The 24,424-nt window shown below is 48.8% G+C and overlaps 1 long non-coding RNA gene across 2 annotated transcripts; it reads left to right on the top strand.

Moving 5' to 3' along the window:
• Positions 1 to 1,992: 1,992 nt before the first annotated feature.
• On the top strand, positions 1,993 to 12,415 carry LOC139251837 (uncharacterized). 2 transcript variants are annotated; one of them, XR_011591434.1, is made up of 4 exons: positions 1,993 to 2,085; positions 2,363 to 2,542; positions 3,465 to 3,551; positions 11,742 to 12,415. It is a non-coding gene; the product is annotated as an uncharacterized lncRNA (long non-coding RNA). The 2 variants fall into 2 exon arrangements; XR_011591433.1 differs by lacking the exon at positions 1,993 to 2,085 and having other exon boundaries at positions 2,252 to 2,542.
• Positions 12,416 to 24,424: the final 12,009 nt, after the last annotated feature.

Genomic DNA, 24,424 nt, shown 5'->3' with positions numbered 1-24,424 from the left:
CCAGGGACCCCTTACACTGAGACATTAAATCCGGGGACCCCTTACACTGAGGCACCAAATCCAGGGACCCCTTACACTGAGGCACCAAATCCAGGGACCCCTTACACTGAGGCATCAAAACCAGGGACCCCTTACACTGAGACACCAAATCCAGGGACCCCTTACACTGAGGCACAAAATCCATGGACCCCTTACACTGAGGCACCAAATCCAGGGACCCCTTACACTGAGGCACCAAATCCAGGCACCCCTTACACTGAGGCACCAAATCCAGGGACCAGTTACAATGAATCATCAAATCCAGGGACCACTTACAATGAGACTACAAAATTACAGAATTACACAGAAATGAGCCACTCGGACTAACCAGTCTGTGCCGGTAATTATGCTCTGCTTGATAATGAGATAGCCTCAGTATGGAGAATGGTCATGCCGGTGAAAACAGCTCCAGTTTGGGGGAATGGTGGATAATGAATGAAGAGACGATGGAGGAATCAGACGGTGACTGGTGGGGCCTGGTGACAGATTATTTCCAGAAGTCCTTTTCAGGCAGGGTGATGATTAGATGTAACCAGTGCAACAACTGTATCCATCTGTTATTGTTCCAAAATACCAAAATCTAATGTCACTGATTTATTTTTCCATGAGAAATGTTGAGATTACGATGTGTTGTTGACAGAAAGAAATGAGGCTTGTGCAGGAAAGCTGGTTCCTTGAATGAACACATTGTGAGGCTGTTTTGTGACTCGGCTCTGTGAGGTTAAAAACATGAAATGGAAAAGGGCATGTCCAGTAACACTTATATTGCCAATAGTGCTTTCTAAGTTAATCATTATATCCTAAGCCGAATATCCTATTGACTATCCCAATCACTAATTCCAATCCTAAACAAATAACCACAAACCACAACCACTAAACCTACATCTAAACCCAGCCCCTAACCAACGCTAACAACATAAGAAATAGGGGCAGTAGCAGCCATCAGGCCCCTTCAGCCCACCCTGCCATTCAATAAGTTCTTGGCTGATCTGATCTTGGCCTCAATTCCGCTTCCCTGCCCTCTCCCCATAAACCTTGACTCCATTCTCTTTCAAAAATCACTCTATCTGCAACTTAAATATTTTCAATGACCCAGACTCCACTGTTCTTTGGGGTAGAGAATTTCAGAGATTCACAACCTTCTGAGAGAAGAAATTCCTCTTCATTTCCATTTTAATTGGGGCCCCCCTTATGCTCAGACTTTGCCACCGAGTTCTCGATTCTCCGACAAGAAGAAACAGAGATCAGTGGGGAAGCTAAAAACCTGATAAAGAAAGTATTTAAACAATTATTTTGATGCAAGAAATACTGCAAGGTATGTTAGTAACAAGTAATTGCAATCAACTAAGCCATCAAAATAAGCAAAGGCAATTACAAAGGTCAGAACATTTCAAAGTTGATCACATGCAGTATGTGGAGATCTATTAACCACATTCAACAATCGTTAAATACAGAAAATAACAGATTTACAGTCTTACGAAAGATAGCTCTTTAAAGGGTTGGTTGAAAGGAACGTCAAATGAGTGTAAAGTGAGACACGCCGGTTCAGTCTGAGACATCCACAAGCCGGATACTCAAACGAAACAAGTTTAGGATTTGATGTGGGAAAAGTTGAATTACGTGAGAAGTGAAACAATCTAGAGTAAGAAAAGTCCCAAAATGGAAGGGACGGGAACATTAATGAGTCTATTTTTATGGAGAAATCCAATATTGGACACAGGGTGTTTGAAACAATACTGAGACAGAACATTAATCTCCAGCTCAGGTCCAGGGTTATACAGAGCAGCAGGAACAATGACTGAGTGCCAGAATGAACATGTTCAGTGGCCAATGGGGGCCCAGGAAATCCTGTCCCGGTCACTGAGGTGGTCTTGGGTATTTACCCAGCATTCCCCGCGACGGAGGACGTGCCGAGCCCAGACTACAGGGGCCCAGTGCGCAGGTGCGAGACCGAGCTGGGTTTGGAGCATGCGCGGTGCGTGTAATGGCGGAATGGACATGGTGAACATTTGTTCCGCAAAACAGTCCATTTTCAGCGGGGCGGAGGTGAGTAATGGACCAGCGGGGAGCCGGGGAGGCTTCATAAACAACTGGTGCCCGCCGGAAGCCCGGAATAACAACCGGAATATCGGCGGCTGCAGCCTCGAGGCTTTCTCCCGGTCACAGGCCCAGGGTAACGGCGGCCATCTTTGTACAGGAAGTCAGGGTCAGTCCTCCGCCACCTTGGTTCAGTGAGCAGGAAAGCGCATGCGCGGCCATCTTGGTACAGTAACAGCTGAGTTCCTTTGCTCAGATTCTGATCAAAGTAAATTGATTTTTACAGATTGAATTAATACAGAGAGCTGCGCATGCGCGGTTCAGCCCCACCCCCTGTGTCATTCCCAGTGAGCAGAATAGCACATGCACCCTCCCCTGCCCCAGCCCTGCCTGGGATCACCATTCACTCAGTGAGCGGAAGAAGATGGTTTAAAACAGCCGGAAATGGAGACACCACGACCCCAGGGTAAGGCTCAGAGATCAGCATTGAGTCCGGGGGGAGTTCAGGGGGAGTCGGGGGCTGTGTGTAAGGGGCAGAGTGGACCAAGAACCAGTGTCAGTGCGTAGTGTGAGTGGGGGAAGGGAGAGGCCGTTCTCGGGCTGTGTGTGGACAGTGTGTGTCCAGGGTAAGGGAGACAGAATGGGCAGAATCCGCTATTTACAATCTGCTGCTTTCTCTCTCCAAACCAGGAGTGAACGTTCTGGTTTAGTTCCCTCGGGGGCTGTGTGTTAGGGGCAGAGTGGACCAAGAACCATTCTCAGTGCATAGTGTGAGTGGGGGAAGGGAGAGGCCGTTCTCGGGCTGTGTGTGGACAGTGTGTGTCCAGGGTAAGGGAGACAGAATGGTCAGAATCCACTATTTACAATCTGCTGCTTTCTCTCTCCAAACCAGTCATGAACGTTCCTGGTTTAGTTCCCTCGGGGGCTGTGTGTAAGAGGCAGAGTGGAGCAGGAACTAGTTCCGGAACATGGTGTGAGTGGGGGAAGGGAGAGGCCATTCTCGGGCTGTGTGTGGACAGTGTAAGGTAACAGAGAAAGTAAACCACTCGCTCTTTCAAATCATTGCTGCTTTCTTTCCCCAAATCAGTAGTGAGTGTTCCTGATTCAGTTCCAATCTCACTGTGTCTGTTGTTCTTGGGCAGTGAACAGTGGAAACACAGTCTGACAGTGAGGATGTGAGGAATTTCACAAAGTGCATCTATTGCAGGTACCAGGAGAGAAGTGTGGGAGAAGATATTTTAAAGACGCGTTATATTTCGGTGAACTGAGTTCCCCAGAACCATGTTGCTGATGATCGAGAGCTACATTGTCACTCCCTCAGATACATCATATTCTCCCCGCATCCATATCTTAGAACTAATAATGTTCTCGTATTATTATTCTCACAGCAAAATTCTTCAACCAGCCAGAACAAATGTGATCTTTCCTCCAGCCAGAATACAAGGAACAGTGCAGGCAGCTCCTTCTCACACACAGTAAGTAGATTATCACTCACAGAGCGCAGAGACACAGAACTGGCCTCAATCCTATTTTCACAGACAGCAGAAGCTGTCAGTCCCACAGTGATCCGAAGTGACAGAGTTATATTGTGAATCTTACAGCCACATGGAACAGTAGAATCAGATGCTGTTTCGCCATTGAAACAGATCACACTGACAGGTACATTAAACACACACACTCACTTGCCAGAAACTGGCAGGTAGAGAATAAAAGACAATCATCTATCAGAAAAAATGTCAAACAGAAAGTATAAACCACACTCGCATATCAGAAGCTGACGGGTACAGAGCAAAAGCCATATTCATGTTTCAGAATCTGACGGATTCAGTATTTAACCCCCCGAACATACCAGAAGATGACAGGTGCAGAATAAAACCCACATTCCCGTACCACAGACTGACAGATACAGTATACAACACACACCCACATATATGAAAGTGACAGTAACAGAATAAAATCCCCACTTACATACCAGAGAGTGACAGGTGAAGTGTAAATCCCATGGGCACATATCGGAAAACTGAAAGGCAGTCAGTAAAATTGTTACTTGCATCGCAGAAACTGATCGGGGCAGAGTAAAACCCACACACACATCTGAACAATGACATGGAGAACGCAAAATCTTCACTCACATATCAGAGAAATACAGGTAAAAATTAAAATTGATTCTCACGTTCACATACCAGAGACTGGAAAATACAGATTAAACTCAGACTACCGCAGCAGAAACTGAGAGGCACAGATTAAACCTCAACACACACCAAAACCTGACAATTACAGAAAAATACACACACTTGCATATCAGAGACTGAGTGATATAGTATAAAACCCATACTCACATATCAGAGACTGAGAGATACAGTATAAAACCCATACTCACATATCAGAGACTGAGTGATACAGTATAAAACCCATACTCACATATCAGAGACTGAGAGATACAGTATAAAACCCACACTCACATATCAGAGACTGAGAGATACAGTATAAAACCCATACTCACATATCAGAGGCTGACATCTTAAAATCCATATTCCCTTAACATAAATTGACATACAGTGACATGCCCAGACTCACGAACCAGTAATTGACAGGTACAGGGTAAAGATCTCTCTTTCATTCCAGAAACTAACAGGTACAATGAAAGTCCACTAACAATTAAACAGAAACTGGCAGGTATAGAGTAAGGCCCACAATCACATGTCAGAACTTGACAGGTACAGAATAAAACCCAGGCTCCCATAACAGAAATGGAGAGATACAGATAAAGGCCCACACTCACATACCAGAGACAGATAGATACAGAGTAAAACTCAGACTCATTTACCAGAGACCGACAGATTCAGCAGAAAACTCACCTCCATAACACAAATTGACAGTTGGAAAGTAAAACCAATACTCTCTCAGGAATTGGTGGTACACAGTAAAACAATACTAACATACTGGAGAATGACGGGTATGGAGTAGAGCTAACGTTCACATAACAGAAATGGACAGATACAGCGCAGAACACACTCACACACCAAGAATGGAAAGAAACATAGAAAATAGGTGCAGGAGCAGGCCATTCGGCCCTTCGAGCCTGCACCACCATTCAATCTGATCATGCAACTTCAGTACCTCACTCCCGCTTTCTCTCTATACCCCCTGATCCCCTTAGCCGTAAGGGCCACATCTAACTCCCTCTTGAATATATCCAACGAACTGGACTCCACAACTTTCTGTGGTAGAGAATTGCACAGGTTTACCACTCTCTGGGTGAAAAAGTTTCTCCTCATTTCAGTCCGATATGGCTTATCCCTTATCCTGAGACTGTGACCCTGATTCTGGACTTCCCCAACATGAGGAACATTCTTCCTGCCTCTAACCTGTCCAGTCCCGTCATTATTTTATATGTTTCTATGAGATCCCCTCTCATTCTTCTAAATTCCAGTGAGTGTAAGCCTAGCTGATCCAGTCTTTCTTCATATGTCAGTCCTGCCATCCCGGGAATTAGTCTGGTGAACCTTCGCTGCACTCCCTCAATAGCAAGCAAGTCCTTGCTCAGAATAATAGACCAAGACTGCACACAATACTCAAGGTGTGGCCTCACCAAGGCCCTGTACAACTGCAGTAACACCTCCCTGCTCCTATACTCAAACCCCCTCGCTATGAAGGCCAGCATGCCAGTTGCTTTCTTTACTGCCTGCTGGACCTGCATGCCTACCTTCAGTGACTTGATGTACCATGACACCCAGGTCTATTTGCACCTCCCATTTTACTAATCTCTCACCATTCAGATAATCTGCCTTCCTGTTTTTGCCACCAAAGTGGATAACCTCACAATAATCCACATTATACTGCATCTGCCATGCAATTGCCCATTCACCTAACCTGTCCAAGTCACTCTGCAGCCTCTTAGCATCCTACTCACAGCTCACACTGCCACCCAGCTTAGTGTCATCTGCAAACTTGGAGATATTACCTTCAATTCCATCGTCTAAATCATTAATATATATTGTAAATAGTTGGGATCAATGCACTGAACCTTGCAGCACCCCACTAGTCACTGCCTGCCATTCTGAAAAAGACCCGTTTATTCCTACTCTTTGCTTCCTGTCTGCCAACCGGTTCTCTATCCACGTCAATACATTACCCCCAATACCATGTGCTTTAATTTTGCACACTAATCTCTTGTGTGGGACCTTGTCAAAAGTCTTTTGAAATTCCAAATACACCACATCTACTGGTTCTCCCTTATCCACTCTACGAGTTACATCCTCAAAACACTCTCGAAGATTTGTGAAGCATGAATTCCCTTTCAGAAATCCATGCTGACTTGGACCGATCCTGTCACTGCTTTCCAAATGATCTGCTATTACATCTTTAATAATTGATTCCAGCATTTTCCCCACCACTGATGTCAGGCAAACCGGTCTATAATTCCCTGTTTTCTCCCCCCCTCCTTTTTTTAAAAAGAGGGGTTACATTAGCTACCCTCCAATCCATAGGTACTGATCCATAGTCCATGAAATTCAGGAAAATGACCACCAATGCATCTTCTATTTCTAGGGCCATTTCTTTAACTATTCTGGGATGCAGACTATCGGGTCCTGGGGATTTATCGGCCTTCAGTTCCATCAGTTTCCCAACAACCATTTCCTGACTAATAAGGACTTCCCTGAGTTCCTCCTTCCGGTTAGACCCTCGGTCCCCTAGTAATTTTGGGAGGTTATTCGTGTCTTCCTTCGTGAAGACAGAACCAAAGTATTTGTTCAATTGGTCTGTCATTTCCTTGTTACCTATTATGAATTCACCTGATTCTGACTGCAAGGGACCATGTTTGTCTTCATCAATCTTTTTCTCTTCACATATCTATAGAAGCTTTTGCAGTCAGTTTTTATGTTCCCTGCAAGCTTATTCTCATACTCTATTTTCCCCCTCCTAATTAGACCCTTTGTCCTCCTCTGCTGAATTCTAAATTTCTCCCAGTCCTCAGGTTTGCTGCTTTTTCTGGCCAATTTATATGCCTCTTCCTTGGATTTAACACTGTCCCTAATTTCTCTTGTTAGCCACGGTTGAGCCACCTTTTCGGTTTTATTTTTATGCCAGACAGGGATGTACAATAGTTGTAATTCATCCATGTGATCTTTAAATGTCTGCCATTGCCTATCCACCATCAACCCTTTAAGTATCATTCGCCAGTTTATCCCAGCCAAATCACGTCTCATACCATTGAAGTTTTCTTTAAGTTCAGGACCCTAGTCTCTGAGTTAACTGTGTCACTCTCCAGCTTAATGAAGAATTCTACCATATTATGGTCACTCTTCCCCAAGGGGCCACGCATGACCAGGTTGCTAATTAATCCTCTCTCGTTACACAAGACCCAGTCTAGGATGGCCTGCTCTCCAGTTGGTTCCTCAACATATTGGTCTAGAAAATCATCCCTGAGGCACTCCAGAAAAACCTCCTCCACAGTATTGCTAAGTTTGGTTAGCCCAATCAATATCGAGGTTAAGGTTACCCATGATAACTGCTGTACCCTTATTGCACGCGTCCCTAATTTCCTGTTTGATGCCATCCCCAACCTCCCTACTACTGTTTAGTGGTCTGTACATAACCCCAACTAACGTTTTCTGCACTTTGGTGTTTCGCAGCTCTACCCATATAGATTCCACATTATCCCAGCTAATGTCCTACCTTACTATTGCATTAACCTCCTCTTTAACCATTAACACTACCCCACCTCCTTTTCCTTTCTGGCTATCCTTCCTGAATATTGAATACCCCTGGATGTTATGTTCCCAGCCTTGGTTACCCTGGAGCCATGTCTCAGTAATCCCAATTACATCATATCCGTTAACAGCGATCTGTGCAGTTAATTCGTCCACCTTATTACGAATGCTTCTTGCTTTGAGACTCAGAGCTATCAGGCTTGTTTTTTTTAAACACTCTTATTGTTGTATTGTGGCCCTTTTTGTTACAGAATGAAACCCACAGACAATTACCAGAAATTGACAGGTACTGGATAAAACCCACGCTCTCGTATCAGAAACTAACATACAGAGTAAAACCCTCATCCACATACCAGAGATGGACAGATACAGAATCAAATCCACACTCCCATACCAGACACCCACTATATAAGAAAATAAGAACATAAGAAATAGGAGCAGGAGTAGGCATACGGCCCCTCGAGCCTGCTCCACCATTTAATACGATCATGGCTGATCCGATAATGGACTCAGGACCACTTCCCTGCCCGCTCCCCATAACCCCTTATTCCCTTATCAGTTAAGACAATGTCTATCTCTGTCTTAAATATATTCAATGTCCCAGCTTCCACAGGTCTCTGAGGCAGCGAATTCCACAGGTTTATAACCCTCTGAGAGAAGAAATTCCTCCTCATCTCAGTTTTAAATGGGGGCTCCTTTTTCTAAGATTATGCCCCCTAGTTGTCGTCTTCCCGATCAGTGAAAACATCCTCTCTGCTACCACCTTATCAAGCCCCCTCATTATCTTATACGTTTTGATAAATCACCTCTCATTCATTCTTCTGAATTCAATGAGTAGAGGCCCAACCTCCTCAATCTTTTCTCATAAGTCAACCCCCTCATCTCCGGAATCAACCTAGTGAACCTTCTCTCAACTTCCTCCAAAGCAAGTATATCCTTTTATAAATATGGAAACCAAAACTGCACGCAGTATTCAAGGTGTGGTCTCACCAATAACTTGTATAACTGTAGCAAGACTTCCCTGTTTTTATACTCCAACCCCTTTGCAATAAAGGCCAAGATTCAGTTGGCCTTCCTGATCACCTGCTGTACCTGCATACTATCCTTTTGTGTTTCATGCACAAGTACCCCCAGGTCCCGCTGTACTGCAGCACTTTGCAATCTTTCTCCATTTAAATAATAACTTGCTCTTTGATTTTTTTTCTGCCATAATGCATGACCTCACACTTTCCAACATTATATTCCATCTGCCAAATTTTTGCCCACTCACTTAGCCTGTCTGTGTCCTTTTGCAGATTATTTGTGTCCTCCTCACACATTGCTTTTCCTCCCATCTTTATATCGTCAGCAAACTTGGCTACGTTACAGTCGGTCCCTTCTTCCAAGTCGTTAATATCGATTGTAAATAGTTGGGGTCCCAGCACTGATCCCTGCGGCACCCCACTAGTTACTGATTGCCAACCCAAGAATGAACAATTCACCCAACCTCTCTGTTGTCTGTTAGTTAGCCAAACCTCGATCCATGCTAATATATTACCCCCAGCCCGTGAACTTTTATCTTGTGCAGTAATCTTTTATATGGCACCTTGTCAAATGCCTTCTGGGAGTCCAAATACACCACACCCACTTTATCCACCCTGTTCATTACATGCTCAAAGAATTCCAGCAAATTTGTCAAACTTAACTTCCCCTTCATAAATCCATGCTGACTGCCTGACCGAATTATGCTTTTCCAAATGGTGTGCTAATGCTTCTTTAAGAATGAACTCTTCAACATTTTCCTAACCACAGATGTTAGGCGAACTGGTCTATAGTTTCCTGCTTTTTGTCTGCCTCCTTTTTAACCGAGTGCTGTTCTCAGTCCCCGGGCAACACCGAGTGTGGCTCTCAGTCCCCGGGCAACACCGAGTGTGGCTCTCAGTCCCCGGGCAACACCGAGTGTGGCTCTCGGGGCCCCCGGGCAACACCGAGTGTGGCTCTCAGTCCCCGGGCAACACCGAGTGTGGCTCTCGGGGCCCCGGGCAACACTGCGTGTGGCTCTCGGTCCCCGGGCAACACCGAGTGTGGCTCTCGGGGCCCCAGGCAACACCGAGTGCGGCTCTCGGGGCTCCGGGCAACACCGAGTGCGGCTCTCAGTCCCCGGGCAAGACCGAGTGTGGCTCTCAGTCCCCGGGCAACACCGAGTGTGGCTCTCGGTCCCCGGGCAAGACCAAGTGTGGCTCTCGGTCCCCGGGCAACACCGAGTGTGGCTCTCAGTCCCCGGGCAAGACCGAGTGTGGCTCTCGGGGCCCCCGGGCAACACCGAGTGTGGCTCTCAGACCCCGGGCAACACCGAGTGTGGCTCTCAGTCCCCGGGCAAGACCGAGTGTGGCTCTCGGGGCCCCCGGGCAACACCGAGTGTGGCTCTCAGACCCCGGGCAACACCGAGTGTGGCTCTCGGTCCCCGGGCAAGACCGAGTGTGGCTCTCGGGGCCCCCGGGCAAGACCGAGTGTGGCTCTTGGGGCCCCCGGGCAAGACCGAGTGCGGCTCTCGGGGCCCCCGGGCAAGACCGAGTGCGGCTCTCGGGGCCCCGGGCAACACCGAGTGTGGCTCTCGGTCCCCGGGCAACACCGAGTGTGGCTCTCGGTCCCCGGGCAACACCGAGTGTGGCTCTCGGGGCCCCGGGCAACACCGAGTGCGGCTCTCGGGGCTCCGGGCAACACCGAGTGCGGCTCTCAGTCCCCGGGCAAGACCGAGTGTGGCTCTCAGTCCCCGGGCAAGACCGAGTGTGGCTCTCAGTCCACGGGCAAGACCGAGTGTGGCTCTCGGGGCCCCCGGGCAACACCGAGTGTGGCTCTCGGTCCCCGGGCAAGACCGAGTGCGGCTCTCGGTCCCCGGGCAACACCGAGTGTGGCTCTCGGAGCCCCCGGGCAACACCGAGTGTGGCTCTCGGTCCCCGGGCAACACCGAGTGTGGCTCTCGGGGCCCCGGGCAACACCGAGTGCGGCTCTCGGGGCTCCGGGCAATACCGAGTGCGGCTCTCAGTCCCCGGGCAAGACCGAGTGTGGCTCTCAGTCCCCGGGCAACACCGAGTGTGGCTCTCGGTCCCCGGGCAAGACCGAGTGTGGCTCTCGGTCCCCGGGCAACACCGAGTGTGGCTCTCAGTCCCCGGGCAAGACCGAGTGTGGCTCTCGGGGCCCCCGGGCAACAGCGAGTGTGGCTCTCAGACTCCGGGCAACACCGAGTGTGGCTCTCAGTCCCCGGGCAACACCGAGTGTGGCTCTCAGTCCCCGGGCAAGACCGAGTGTGGCTCTCGGGGCCCCCGGGCAACACCGAGTGTGGCTCTCAGACCCCGGGCAACACCGAGTGTGGCTCTCGGTCCCCGGGCAAGACCGAGTGTGGCTCTCGGGGCCACCGGGCAAGACCGAGTGTGGCTCTCGGGGCTCCCGGGCAAGACCGAGTGCGGCTCTCGGGGCCCCGGGCAAGACCGAGTGTGGCTCTCGGTCCCCGGGCAACACCGAGTGCGGCTCTCGGTCCCCGGGCTACACCGAGTGTGGCTCTCGGTCCCCGGGCAAGACCGATTGCGGCTCTCAGTCCAGGGGCAACACCGAGTGTGGCTCTCAGTCCCCGGGCAACACCGAGTGTGGCTCTCGGTCCCCGGGCAACACCGAGTGTGGCTCTCAGTCCCCGGGCAACACCAAGTGTGGCTCTCGGTCCCCGGGCAAGACCGATTGCGGCTCTCGGTCCCCGGGCAACATCAAGTGCGGCTCTCGGTCCCCGGGTTCCCTTCCCTGAAGGACAGTACTGACCCAGATGTGTTTTTATGACAATCCGGCAGCTTTCATGGTCACTTTTTTCTCGTGCCGGCCCCACAAATGACCAGATTCATTAAGCTCCATTTCACAACCTGCCTTTGTGTTTTTGTGGGTTCTCTCTCACTCCCTTTTTCCTGTTTTGAATTCACTTTACAGGGTGTTAAAAGGGGAGGATTTGTAGACTGGAAGCTCAAACCAAACATCACCTCAAGATCTTGCAGTCACTCGGTACATTGGGACTGGAATATCATCAGCTTTTGACCATGGAAGCAGAAGGCACCGTTCACAGTGGGGAGAAACGGTACACGTGCTCTGTGTGTGGACAAGGCTTCAGTCGATCGTCCAAACTGGAGAGACACAAGTGCAGTCACACTGGGGAGAAACCGTGTAAATGTGGGGATTGTGGGAACGTTTCAACTACCCGTCCCAGCTGGAAACACATCGGCGAGTTCACACTGGGGAGAGGCCGTTCACCTGCTCCGACTGTGGGAAGGGATTCACTACATCATCCCAACTGCTGAAACACCAGCGAGTTCACACTGGGGAGAGGCCGTTCACCTGCTCCGACTGTGGGAAGGGATTCACTCGGTCATCCAACCTGCTGATACACCAGCGAGTTCACACTGGGGAGAGGCCGTTCACCTGCTCCGACTGTGGGAAGGGATTCACTACATCATCCAACCTGCTGACACACCAGCGAGTTCACAAGTGAATGCAGGGGTTGGATTCTGCTGTTAATCGCATTCTGGACTGCATTGACTTCATTTTGATAGTTGGGGTTTATAACTCCTGTAACGCTGATGTTAATAAATCCTGTAACTGGAAAGGGGTTTAATATTTGGGATACAGACATGTAAATTAGTGTTGCTTTAAACACATTGCTGTGGTTTTTTGTCTTTCCCACCTGAGGGTTTAGCATCACCTGGCTGGAGTTGAGAAAGGACAATCTATGGGGAGGATCTTACAGGGGGGAACAGAACTTCAGCCTGGACACAGTCCTTCAGGGACACACTGAGATCACCTCATTCTTCTGAACTCCAATGTGTATAGGCCCAACCTACTCAACCTATCGTCTTAAGTCAATCCCATCAACTCCGAAATCTGCAGCAGACATGAGCAAGGACCTGAGGCTTATTAAAAGACACATATTTCATTTCAGACAAGGTTACCCTGGGATAAATGTTCAATTAGAACATGAGAACATAAGAAATAGGAGCTGGAGTAGGCCATTTGGCCCCTCGGGCCTGCTCCGCCATTCAATAAGGTCATGGCTGATCTGATCATGGACTCAGTTCCACTTCCCTGCCCGCTGCCCATAAGCCTTTACTCACTTATCGCTCAAACATCTCTCTATCTCCGCCTTAAATATATTCAAAGACCCAGCCTCCACAGCTCTCCTGGGCGGAGAATTCCATGGATTTACAACCCTCAGAGAAGAAATTCCTTATCTCAGTTTTAATTGGGTGGCCCCTTATTTTGAGACTATGTCCCCTAGTTTTAGTTTCCCATATAAGTGGAAATATCCTGTCTGCATCCACCTTGTCAAGCCCCCTCATTATCTTATGTTTCGATAAAATCACCTCTCATTCTTCTGAACTCCAATGTGCTTAGGCCCAACCTATTCAAGCTATCTTCATAAGTAAATTCCCTCATCTCCAGAATCAACCTCGTGAACCTTCTCTGAACTGCCTCCAATGCAGGTATATCCTTCCTTGGAGACCAAGATACGGAGTCCATTACAGGCAAAATGCCAATCAAACCAGTAGCACACTGGCACCTTAACAGTGTCTCATTGGCCTACAGGCTTTTCCTAAATAGATTTGCTGAGTGGATATAAACTTAAACCAGGTTTACAGGCGTGATGCCCTATTCACATATTGAGGGTAGAAGAGATGCTGTGAGACACATGCTAAGTCCAGTAGCTGAAAGTGATTAACAGACTGGGTTTTGTGTTTACTGATCCCAGGCGTGTTACCAATACCAGCAAAATCGAAGCCCATGGAATAACGGGGACAGTGGCAGCATGGATATGAAAGTGGCTAAGTGACACACACAGAGTAGTGGTGAACGGTTGTTTTTCAGACTGGAGCAAGTGCTGTTCCCCAGGGGTCGGTATTGGGGCCACTGCTTTTTTTAAAATCTATATTAATGACCTAGACTTGGATGTACAGGGCACAATTTCCAAATCTACAGCTCACACAAAACTTGGAAGTACAGTGAACAGTGAGGAGGATGGTGATAGACTTCAGAAAGACATAGACAGGCTGGTGGAATGGGCAGATGTGGCAGATGAAACTTAATACCGAAAAGTTCAAAAGTGATACATTTTGGGAGGAAGAAAGAGGAGAGTAAATATAAACTAAAGGGTGCATGAACAGAGAGACCCAGGAGTATATGTGCACCAATCACTGAAGGTGGCAGCACTGGTTGAGAAAGTGGTTACAAAAACTTAAGGGACCCTCGGCTTCATGAATAGAGGTATAGAGTACAGAAGTGTGGATATTATGTTGAACCTGCATAAAACTCTGGTTCGGCCTCAACTGGAGTATTGTGTGCAGTTCTGGATCATCATAGGCAGTCCCTCGGATCGAGGAAGACATGTTTCCACTCTAAAAATGAGTCCTTAGGTGGCTGAACAGTCCAAAACGAGAGCCACAGTCCCTGTCACAGGTGGGACAGATAGTCGTTGAGGGAAGGGGTGGGTGGGACAGGTTTGCCGCACATTCTTTCTGATGCCTGCGGTTGATTTCTGCATGCTCTCGGCAATGAAACGCGAGGTGCTCAGCGCCCTCCCGGATGATCTTCCTCCACTTAGGGCGGTCTTTAGCCAGGGACTCCCAGTTGTCGATGGGGATGTTGCACTTTATCAGGGAGACTTTGCGGGTGTCCTTGTAACGTTTCCTCTGCCTCACCTTTGGCTCATTTGCTGTGAAGGAGTTCCGAGTGGAGTGTTTGCTTTGGGAGTCTCATGTCTGACATGCTGACAATGTGGCCTGCCCAGCAGAGCTGATCAAATGTGGGCAGTGCTTCAATGCTGGGGATGTTGGCCTGGTCGACGATGCTAACGTTGGTGTGTCTGTCCTCCCAGGGAATTTGCAGGATATTGCGGAGAAATCGTTGGTGGTATTTCTCCAGCGACTTAAGGTGTCGACTGTACATAGTCCATGTCTCTGAGCCATACAGGAGGGTGGGTATTACTACAGCCCTGTAGACCATGAGCTGGGTGCTGGGGGTGAGATACCTACTGTACATAGTCCATGTCTCTGAGCCATACAGGAGGGTGGGTATTACTACAGCCCTGTCGACCATGAGCTGGGTGCTGCGGGTGAGATACCTGCTGTGCATAGTCCATGTATCTGAGCCATACTGGAGGTGGGTATTACTACAGCCCTGTAGACCATGAGCTGGATGCTGGGGGTGATATACCTCCTGTACATAGTCCATGTCTCTGAGCCATACAGGCGGTGGGTATTACTACAGCCCTGTAGACCATGAGCTGGGTGCTGGGGGTGAGATACCTACTGTACATAGTCCATGTCTCTGAGCCATACAGGAGGGTGGGTATTACTACAGCCCTGTCGACTATGAGCTGGGTGCTGGGGGTGAGATACCTGCTGTGCATAGTCCATGTATCTGAGCCATACTGGAGGTGGGTATTACTACAGCCCTGTCGACCATGAGCTGGGTGCTGGGGATGATATACCTCCTGTACATGGTCCATGTCTCTGAGCCACACAGGAGGGTGGGTATTACTACAGCCCTGTAGACCATGAGCTGGTGCTGGGGGTGATATACCTACTGTACATGGTCCATGTCTCTGAACCATACAGGAGGGTGGGTATTACTACAGCCCTGTAGACCATGAGCTAAGTCGCAAATTTGAGGGCATGCTCTTCAAACCCTCTTTTCCTCAGGCGGCCGAAGGCTGCACTGGAGGCGGTGTTGACTCTCGTCATCAATGTGTGCTCTTGTTGATAGGAGGTTCCTGAGGTATGGGAAATGGTCCACGTTGTCCAGGGCCGCGCCGTGGATCTTGCTGACTGTGGAGGGGGGGGGTCGGGAGTGCTGTGTGGTAGATTGCAGGTTGGTGGAGGACCTTTGTCTTATGGACGTTTAGTGTAAGGCCCTAAACATCCGTAAATACGTTGACTATGACTTGGAGTTCAGCCTCTGTATGTGCGCAGTCACATGTATTGTCAGTGTACGGTAGCTCAACGACAGAGAATGGGGTGGTCTTGGACCTGGCTTGCAGACGATGAAGGTTGAACAGGATCCCACTGGTTCTGTAGTTTAGTTCCTCTCCAGCGGGGAGTTTGTTGACTGAGGTGGAGAAATTCTGGTTACGGCATTTTAGTAAGTATACGAAGGCCTTTTGAGAGCGTGTAGAAAAGATTTACGAGAATGATTCCAGGGATGAGGGACTTCAGTTACGTGGATAGTCTGGAGAAGTTGGGGTTGCTCTCAGAACAGAGAAGATTGAGATGAGATTTGACAGAGGTGTTCAAAATCATGAGAGGTCTGGACAGAGTAGCTAGAGTGGGATTAGTAGAAGCTCTTGTCGATAGCCGGCATGGGCTCGATGGGCCAAATGGCCTCCTTCCATGTTGTAACCAGTCTCTGATTCTATGGTGATGCAAAATGTGTTGCCCAGGATGCTCCATCTCCCGGGCACTGGGACCCAGTTGGGAACAGAGACCCTGAAGCCCCACCCACTCTCTGTTCCTGAACCAAGATGGCCATGCATGCGCCCTGATCCCGCCATGTGCAAGATGTACGCCAGTGACCCCGCTCACCCGGGCCGGTCACCACGGGGCCTGTGGGCTCTAATTCGGGGCCTGAGATTTATTCTGTATCTAAGCCGTGCTGTACCTGCTGTACATGCCCTGGGATTATTTGATGAGATAGTGTAGAGGTGGTTTACTTTGAATCTAATCAGTGCTGTACCTGCCCTGGGATTGTTCGATGGGACAGTGTAGGGGAAACGTTTTAATACATACGATAAGTGATGCACAGGTAAACACCATCTGGTCCATCAAGCCTGTCACAGCGTATACACTCCACTCCACCCGAGTCCATGTGATCTCCTGGGAGAGGCAAAAGTACTGATTAAAAACAAACTTCGGACAATATGGGAAAATAAAATGTTGGAAATTCCTCTTCAAGTCATCTAAGTGATCGAAACTAGTCCAGGAGATCACTCTGGCCATTAAATTCCCTGCAGTACCTACCTTCTGTCTATATTAATCTCCGCCGCAGCCAGAAACAAATCCAGCTTTTACTTGAAGCAATTCAGTGAGTCTGCCTCCACCACATGAGAGGGCAGCTTGTTCCAGAGGTCTACTGTTCTCTGGGAAAAGAACCACCTCCTGATGTCTAACCTAGATCTAGCATTGTGCAACTGAAATTTGTGTCCCTGGTCCTGTCTAACCTACTTAATTGTAATAAACGGTCAGCTGGAACACTCTCTTTCACCTTCAATATCTTATAAACCGCAATCATATCGCCCTAAGTCTACGCTGCTCTCAGATAAAGAGTCCCAACTCTTTTAACCTACATTGATAACTAAGATGCTTTAGACTTGGAATTAGTCGAGTGGCCCTTTCCAGAACCTCAATATCACCCACCATGTGAGGAGACCAAAACTGGACACAACATTCCAAGTGTGGCCTGACTAAGGTCTTGTACTCGGACAAAACAGTACGCCTCACCTTATATTCAATTGTCCTATGGATACACCCAAACATCATATTTGCTTTAGCTGTCGCTACACTGCATTGCTCGTGTACCTTTAAAGATGTATTCACTAGAATGCCCAAATCTCTTTCTATCTCCACCATCTCTAATTCCCTTCACTGGAGGGTGTATGAATGTTGAGCATTTGCTCTGCCCACATGCATAACACTGAACTTATCTAAGTCATACATCATTTTCCAGTCATGAGGCCTGTGTCCCAACACTTTAAGATGTGCCTGAATCAGACGAGCCACTTCTACAGTTCGAGCACTCGCACAGATCTTGATATAATTTCAAAATTGTGCCCCCAACCCCAAAATCCAGATCATTAACAAAAATAGTAAAAAGCAACGGTCCCAGCACTGATTTCTGCAGGACACCACTGGTGACTGTACTCCAAACAGATCCATATCCATCTATAACTGCTCTTTACCGACATCCTGCCAGCCAGTTCTGTATCCAGCTCAATATATTTCACGAATACCAGAGGCTCCAATCTTATCGAGAAGCATCTTGTGCGGTACCTTGTCAAAAGGGTTTTGGAAATCTAAGTCGACAATGTCTACTGGGCTTCCCTCATCCACCAACTTTGTAACTTCTTCAAAAAATACAATTAGAGTTGTGAGATATGAACTTTTTTTTTAATGAAGCCATGTTGGGTGTCCCTAATATGTCCCCCCCTATCCAATTAATGTATTGCATCCCTTATGATTCTTTCAAGCATCTTACCTATTACTGATATTAAACTGATGGACCTATAGTTACCCAGGTCTGCCTTGTCACATTGTTCTAAAAATGGGGATTACTTTAATCTCCTTCCGATCTGTAGGAACCATTCCAGAATGCAGTGAGCTATTAAACACATCGGCCAGGGGCTCGCACAGCACATGTCCCATCTCCCGGAGGACCCTCAGACAGCACATGTCCCATCTCCCGGAGGGGCTCACACAGCACATGTCCCATCTCCCGGAGGGGCTCACACAGCACATCTCCCATCTCCCGGAGGATCCTCACACAGCACATGTCCCATCTCCTGGAGGATTCTCGGGTGGCTGCTCTATATATGTTTAAGTTCTTAATTTTTTCAAAAACAATATGATTATATTTGTTAATGTTACTGAGAAAAACTAGCATTATTAAATTCTAATATTTGAGCATGATCTTCAAGGATGAAGACTGATGCAAGGTGTTTCCGCCATACTCAGAGAGTGCTTTTTAACCTGTCCTTGAACATCCTTCAGTGGCCAAATACAGTCTTTGATAGTTCTCAGTCTCACTACTAAACACTACATCCAAAATATGATTTTCCTCAGTTACTTCATTAACATGTTCAGTCAGGAAACAGTCCTGTATATTTTCAATAAATAAGAACAGAAGAATATAAGAAATAGGAGCAGGAGTAGGCCATAAGGCCCCTTGAACCTGCTCCACCATTTAATATGATCGTGGCTGATCCAATCATGGACTCAGCTCCACTTCCCTGCACGGTCCCCATAACCCCTTATCCCCTTATCGCTTAAATAAATTTAGACAGAAATAGTCAGTTTCTTAATATCCCAGCTTCCGCTGCTCTCTGAGGCAGCGAATTCCACAGATTCACAACCCTTTGAGAGAAGAAATTTCTCATCTCAGTTCTAAATGGGCGGCCCCTTATTCTAAGATCATGCTCTCTAGTTCTAGTCTCACCCATCAGTAGAAACATCCTCTCTGCATCCACCTTGTCAAGCTCCCTCATAATCTTGTACGTTTATATAAGATCACCTCTCATTCTTCTGAATTCCAATGAGTGGAGGCACAACCTATTCAAACTTTCCTCATAAGTCAATCCCCTCATCTCTGGAATCAACCTCGTGAACCTTCTCTGAACTACCTCCACAGCAAGTATATCCTTTCGTAAATATGGAAACCAAAACTTCACACAGTATTCCAGGTGTGGCCTCACCAATACCCTGTACAGTTGCAACAAGACTTCCCTGATATTATACTCCATCCCCTTTGCAATAAAGGCCAAGTGTCCATTGGCCTGCCTGATAGCTTGGTGTACCTGCATACTATCATTTTGTGTTTCATGCACAAGTACCCCCAGGTCCCGTTGTACTGCAGCACTTTGCAATCTTTCTCCATTTAAATAATAACTTGCTCTTTCATTTTTTTCTGCCAAAGTGCATGACCTCACACTTTCCAACATTATACTCCATCTTCCAAATTCTTGCGCACTCACTTAGCCTGCTTATGTCCTCCTGCAGTCTCTTCATGTCCTCCTCACACATTACCCTTCCTCCCATCTTTGTATCATCAGCAAACTTGGCTACGTTGCACCTAGTCCCATCTTCCAAGTCGTTAATATAGATTGTAAATAGTTGGGGTCCCAACACTGATCCCTGCGGCACTCCACGAGTTACTGATTGCCAACCAATGAATGAACCATTTATCCCGACTCTCTGTTTTCTGCTTGTCACCCAATCCTCTATCCGTGCTAATATATTACCCCAAACCCGTAAACCTTTATCTTGTGCCAAAGCACAGATGTTAGGGTTCAGCTGCACTGCCCCCAACAGCAGCTAAAGCCCCGTACCCCTGAATGTCAGGCCAATGACAAAGAGCTTCCCTCAGAACAATTCTCTCTCCACCCACACACACTGCCTGAGCTCTCAGGCTGACTGTTCACAGCACCTTCTCTCTTTATTCTCTCACATTTAAGCATTCCTGCTGCTGGGCTCAGGGGCTGTGTGGGCGGGGCCGGGACAGCGAAGCAAATGGCGCGGTGTCAGGTCTGAGGCTTTCTATCACACACCCAGGGACTATAAACTAACAGTGAGGGGCTGTAACTGAGCGGGGAAAGCGAGCCGCTTACTGTCAGCATCAGATCCCGGCTCACAATACAGGGCATGGCCCAGGGATGGAGGGAGGGCGGGGGCCCAGTCTGCAGCTGGTGGAGAAAGTGGCGCAGTAAAATCCCGGCCGCATCGCTCACAATGTGCAATCTCAGGCGGGGAGCCGGGATTTTACTGTGAACGGAAATCCAGAGCTTAACACAGGACCGGAGCTGGGGCTTTGGGACATGTGGGAGATACTGATACTATCACTGGGCCCAGACATTGTGTAACCCGGGGCCCAGGGAGATCAGACAGTGTGTAACGTGGGGGTCCCATGGAATCAGACAGTGTGTAACCCGGGGGGTGGGCCAATGAGATCAGACAGTGAGCAACCTGGGGGTGGGCCCAGTGAGATCAGACAGTGTGTAACCCGGGGGTGGGCCCAGTGAGATCAGACAGTGAGCAACCTGGGGGTGGGCCCAGTGAGATCAGACACTGTGTAACCCGGGGGTGGGCCCAGTGAGATCAGACAGTGTGTAACCCGGGGGGTGGGCCCAATGAGATCAGACAGTGAGCAACCTGGGGGTGGGCCCAGTGAGATCAGACACTGTGCAACCCGGGGGTGGGCCCAGTGAGATCAGACAGTGTGTAACCCGGGGGCCCAGTGAGATCAGACAGTGTGTAACCTGGGGGCCCAGTCATATCAGACAGTGTGTAACCCGGGGGTGGGCCCAGTAAGATCAGACAGTGTGTAACCCGGGGGCCCAGTGAGATCAGACAGTGTGTAACCCGGGAGCCGAGTGAGATCAGACAGTGTGTAATCCGGGGGTGGGCCCAGTGAGATCAGACAGTGTGTAGACCGGAGGTGGGCCCAGTGAGATCAGACAGTGTGTAACCCGGGGGTGGGCCCAGTGAGATCAGACAGTGTGTAACCCGGGGGTGGGCCCAGTGAGATCAGACAGTGTGTAACCCGGGGGTGGGCCAAGTGAGATCAGACAGTATGTAACCCGGGGGTGGGACCAGTGAGATCAGACAGTGTGTAACCCGGTGGTGGGCCCAGTGAGATCAGACAGTGTGTAACCCGGTGGTGGGCCCAGTGAGATCAGACAGTGTGTAACCCGGTGGTGGGCCCAGTGAGATCAGACAGTCTGGAACCTGGGGGTGGGCCCAGTGAGATCAGACAGTGTGTAACCCGGTGGTGGGCCCAGTGAGATCAGACAGTGTGTAACCCGGTGGTGGGCCCAGTGAGATCAGACAGTGTGTAACCCGGTGGTGGGCCCAGTGAGATCAGACAGTGTGTAACCCGGTGGTGGGCCAAGTGAGATCAGACAGTGTGTATCCCGGGGGTGGGCCCAGTGAGATCAGACAGTGTGTAACCCGGGGGTTGGCCCAGTGAGATCAGACAGTGTGTAACCCGGGGGTGGGCCCAGTGAGATCAGACAGTGTGTAACCCGGGGGTGGGCCCAGTGAGATCAGACAGTGTGTAACCCGGGGGTGGGCCCAATGAGATCAGACAGTGTGTAACGCGGGGGTAGGACCAGTGCGATCAGACAGTGTGTAACCCGGGGGTGGGCCCAGGGAGATCAGGCAGTGTGTAGCCCGGGGGTGGGCCCAGTGAGATTCTACAGTGTGTAACCCGGGGTGGGCCCAGTGAAATCAGACAGTGTGTAACCCGGGGGTGGACCCAGTGAGATCAGACAGTGTGTCACCCATGAGCCCAGTGAGATCAGACAGTGTGTAACCCGGGGGCCCAGTGAGATCAGACAGTGTGAAACCCGAGAGCCCAGTGAGATCAGACAGTGTGTAACCCGGGGGTGAGCACAGTGAGATCAGACAGTGTGTAACCCGGGGGTGGGCCCAGTGAAATCAGACAGTATGTAACCCGGGGTTGGGCCCAGTGAGATCAGACAGTTTGTAACCAGGGGGTGGGCCCAATGAGATGTGACAATGTGTAACCCGCGGCTGGGCTTGTGAGATCAGCCAGTGTATAACCCGGGGGCCCAGTGAGATCAGACAGTCTGTAACATGGAGGTGGGCCCAGTGAGATCAGACAGTGTGTAACCCGGGGGTGGGCCCAGTGAGATCAGACAGTGTGTAACCCGGGGCTGGGCCCAGTGAGATCAGACAGTGTGTAACCCGGGGGTGGGCCCAGTGAGATCAGACAGTGTGCAACCCAGGGGTGGACCCAGTGAGATCAGACAGTGTGTAACCCGCGGGTGGGCTTGTGAGATCAGACAGTGTGTAACCCGGGGGTGGGCCGAGTGAGATCAGACAGTATGTAGCCCGGGGTTGGGCCCAGTGAGATCAGATAGTTTGTAACCCGGGGGTGGGCCCAATGAGATGTGACAGTGTGTAACCCGCGGCTGGGCTTGTGAGATCAGACAGTTTATAACCCAGGGGCCAGTCAGATCAGACAGTGTGTAATCCGGGGGTGGGCCCAGTGAGATCAGACAGTGTGTAACCCGGGGGTGGGCCCAGTGAGATCAGACAGTGTGTAACCCGGGGGCCCAGGCAGATCAGACAGTGTGTAAACCGGAGGTGGGCCCAGTGAGATCAGAAAGTGTGTAACCCGCGGGTGGGCTTGTGAGATCAGACTGTGTAACCCGGGGGCCCAGTGAGATCAGACAGTGTGTAACCCGGGGGTGGGCCCAGTGAGATCAGAGAGTGTGTAACCCGGAGGTGTGCCCAGTGAGATTCTACAATGTGTAACCCGAGAGCCCAGTGAGATCAGACAGTGTGTAACCCGGGGGTGGGCCCAGTGAGATTCTACAATGTGTAACCAGAGAGCCCAGTGAGATCAGACAGTGTGTAACCCGGGGGTTGGCCCAGTGAGATCAGACAGTGTGTAACCCTGGGGTGGGCCCAGTGAGATCAGACAGTGTGTAACCCGGAGCCCAGTGAGATCAGACAGTGTGTCACCCGGGGCCCAGTGAGATCATGAGAACCTGTATCACTATAGCTACCAACTTTATATGTATTATCCGTACTGATGTCAAATGTATTAACTCTTTCTAAAATGGCCGCTCATGTTATTGCTGACTCTTTAGATCTCAGTGTCGGGGAAAACAATGAGTGACTTGTCTTTGTTAAACAACCTTGAGGAACTGTCTGATCATGGGAATGTAGCAACAGATGTAGGAGCTAAACTGTGGGAATACCCAGAGAAGCAGAACTGTGTCTTCCTTGACTGCAAAACAAAGATAAGCTGGAGATGACTTAATCTTCTCTGATGATTAGGGGCATTGCTTAATTAACTCTGTAAATGACTAATTTAGCTTGTATCTATGCCAAGGTAGCTGATGTGATAAGACAAATAAAAAGGGGTTGTACCATTCACGAACTTTATTAATGTATTGAATTTGTAATGATTTTTGCTTGCTCTGATGGATTTGACAGACTCATTAAGTCGGTGCCCCTTTATCAGAGCAAGACCCTTCATCGATGAAGTCTGAATAACGTCAGTCTGAACGAAACTTTAAAGTGTTCGAATCAGTGCATTCGCTAAAACAGATTGAGGGAAAAGAATCCGTATCAACAATTGCTGTCAGAAGTGGGATCCCAACTGACGACTGCCGGAAGCTTGCGAATTAAGAACCGAACTAGCATTGGATGAGATGGGAGGAAAATGGCCACTGGAGTGAGTATTCATTAAATACCACTTCGGTTTTCTCGCGTCCAAACGTTTGAGGAACGTTTGGCCACTCGCTGGTTCTCACGTAGCGTCTGAATGAGATCCTGATCAATCTGTCGAATATCTTTTAAACTTAGAAAATAAGTGTCCAAGTCAGGTACGACGTCGACCTTGTATATCACTTGGCCCGCCGAGGCTCTGGATAAGATAAACTACCTTTTTACCAGGGGGCGACGCGAGTAATTGTGTAAAACTAAATCGCGGAGCGACGCGAGGAATTGTGTAAAACTAAATCGCGGGGCGATGCGAGGAATTGTGTCAGGATAAAAGGAATTGTGTAAGGATAACCTATTTCTTTACCGCAGGGCGACGCAGGAATGGGCAATCATGGACCCAAAAATAGAGCCGGCCAAAGAAAAAAATAAATTAATAAGCTTTGTTGAATGAAGAGAGACTTTTGTGAATGTTTGTCGTTGAGTGAGAGTCCTTGTTGTGATTTTTTGACTGGGGAATGAATTTTTATCTTTTCATGTTTTTTAAAAGCCTGTTTGGAAAAGTGGTGCAGCTGTTTATTAATTTAGGATCTTCCCACTTCTCGAAACAGAGTGAAAGTTTTTTTTAACCCTTTGTAGTGTTGTCCTGTATGTGGGAAGTTTTGA

This window comes from Pristiophorus japonicus, unplaced genomic scaffold, assembly GCF_044704955.1.
Source record: "Pristiophorus japonicus isolate sPriJap1 unplaced genomic scaffold, sPriJap1.hap1 HAP1_SCAFFOLD_45, whole genome shotgun sequence".
Lineage (NCBI taxonomy): Eukaryota > Metazoa > Chordata > Chondrichthyes > Pristiophoridae > Pristiophorus > Pristiophorus japonicus.
The sequence above is the reverse complement of the archived record's forward strand: the minus strand, read 5'-3'. Positions and strand labels throughout refer to the sequence as shown.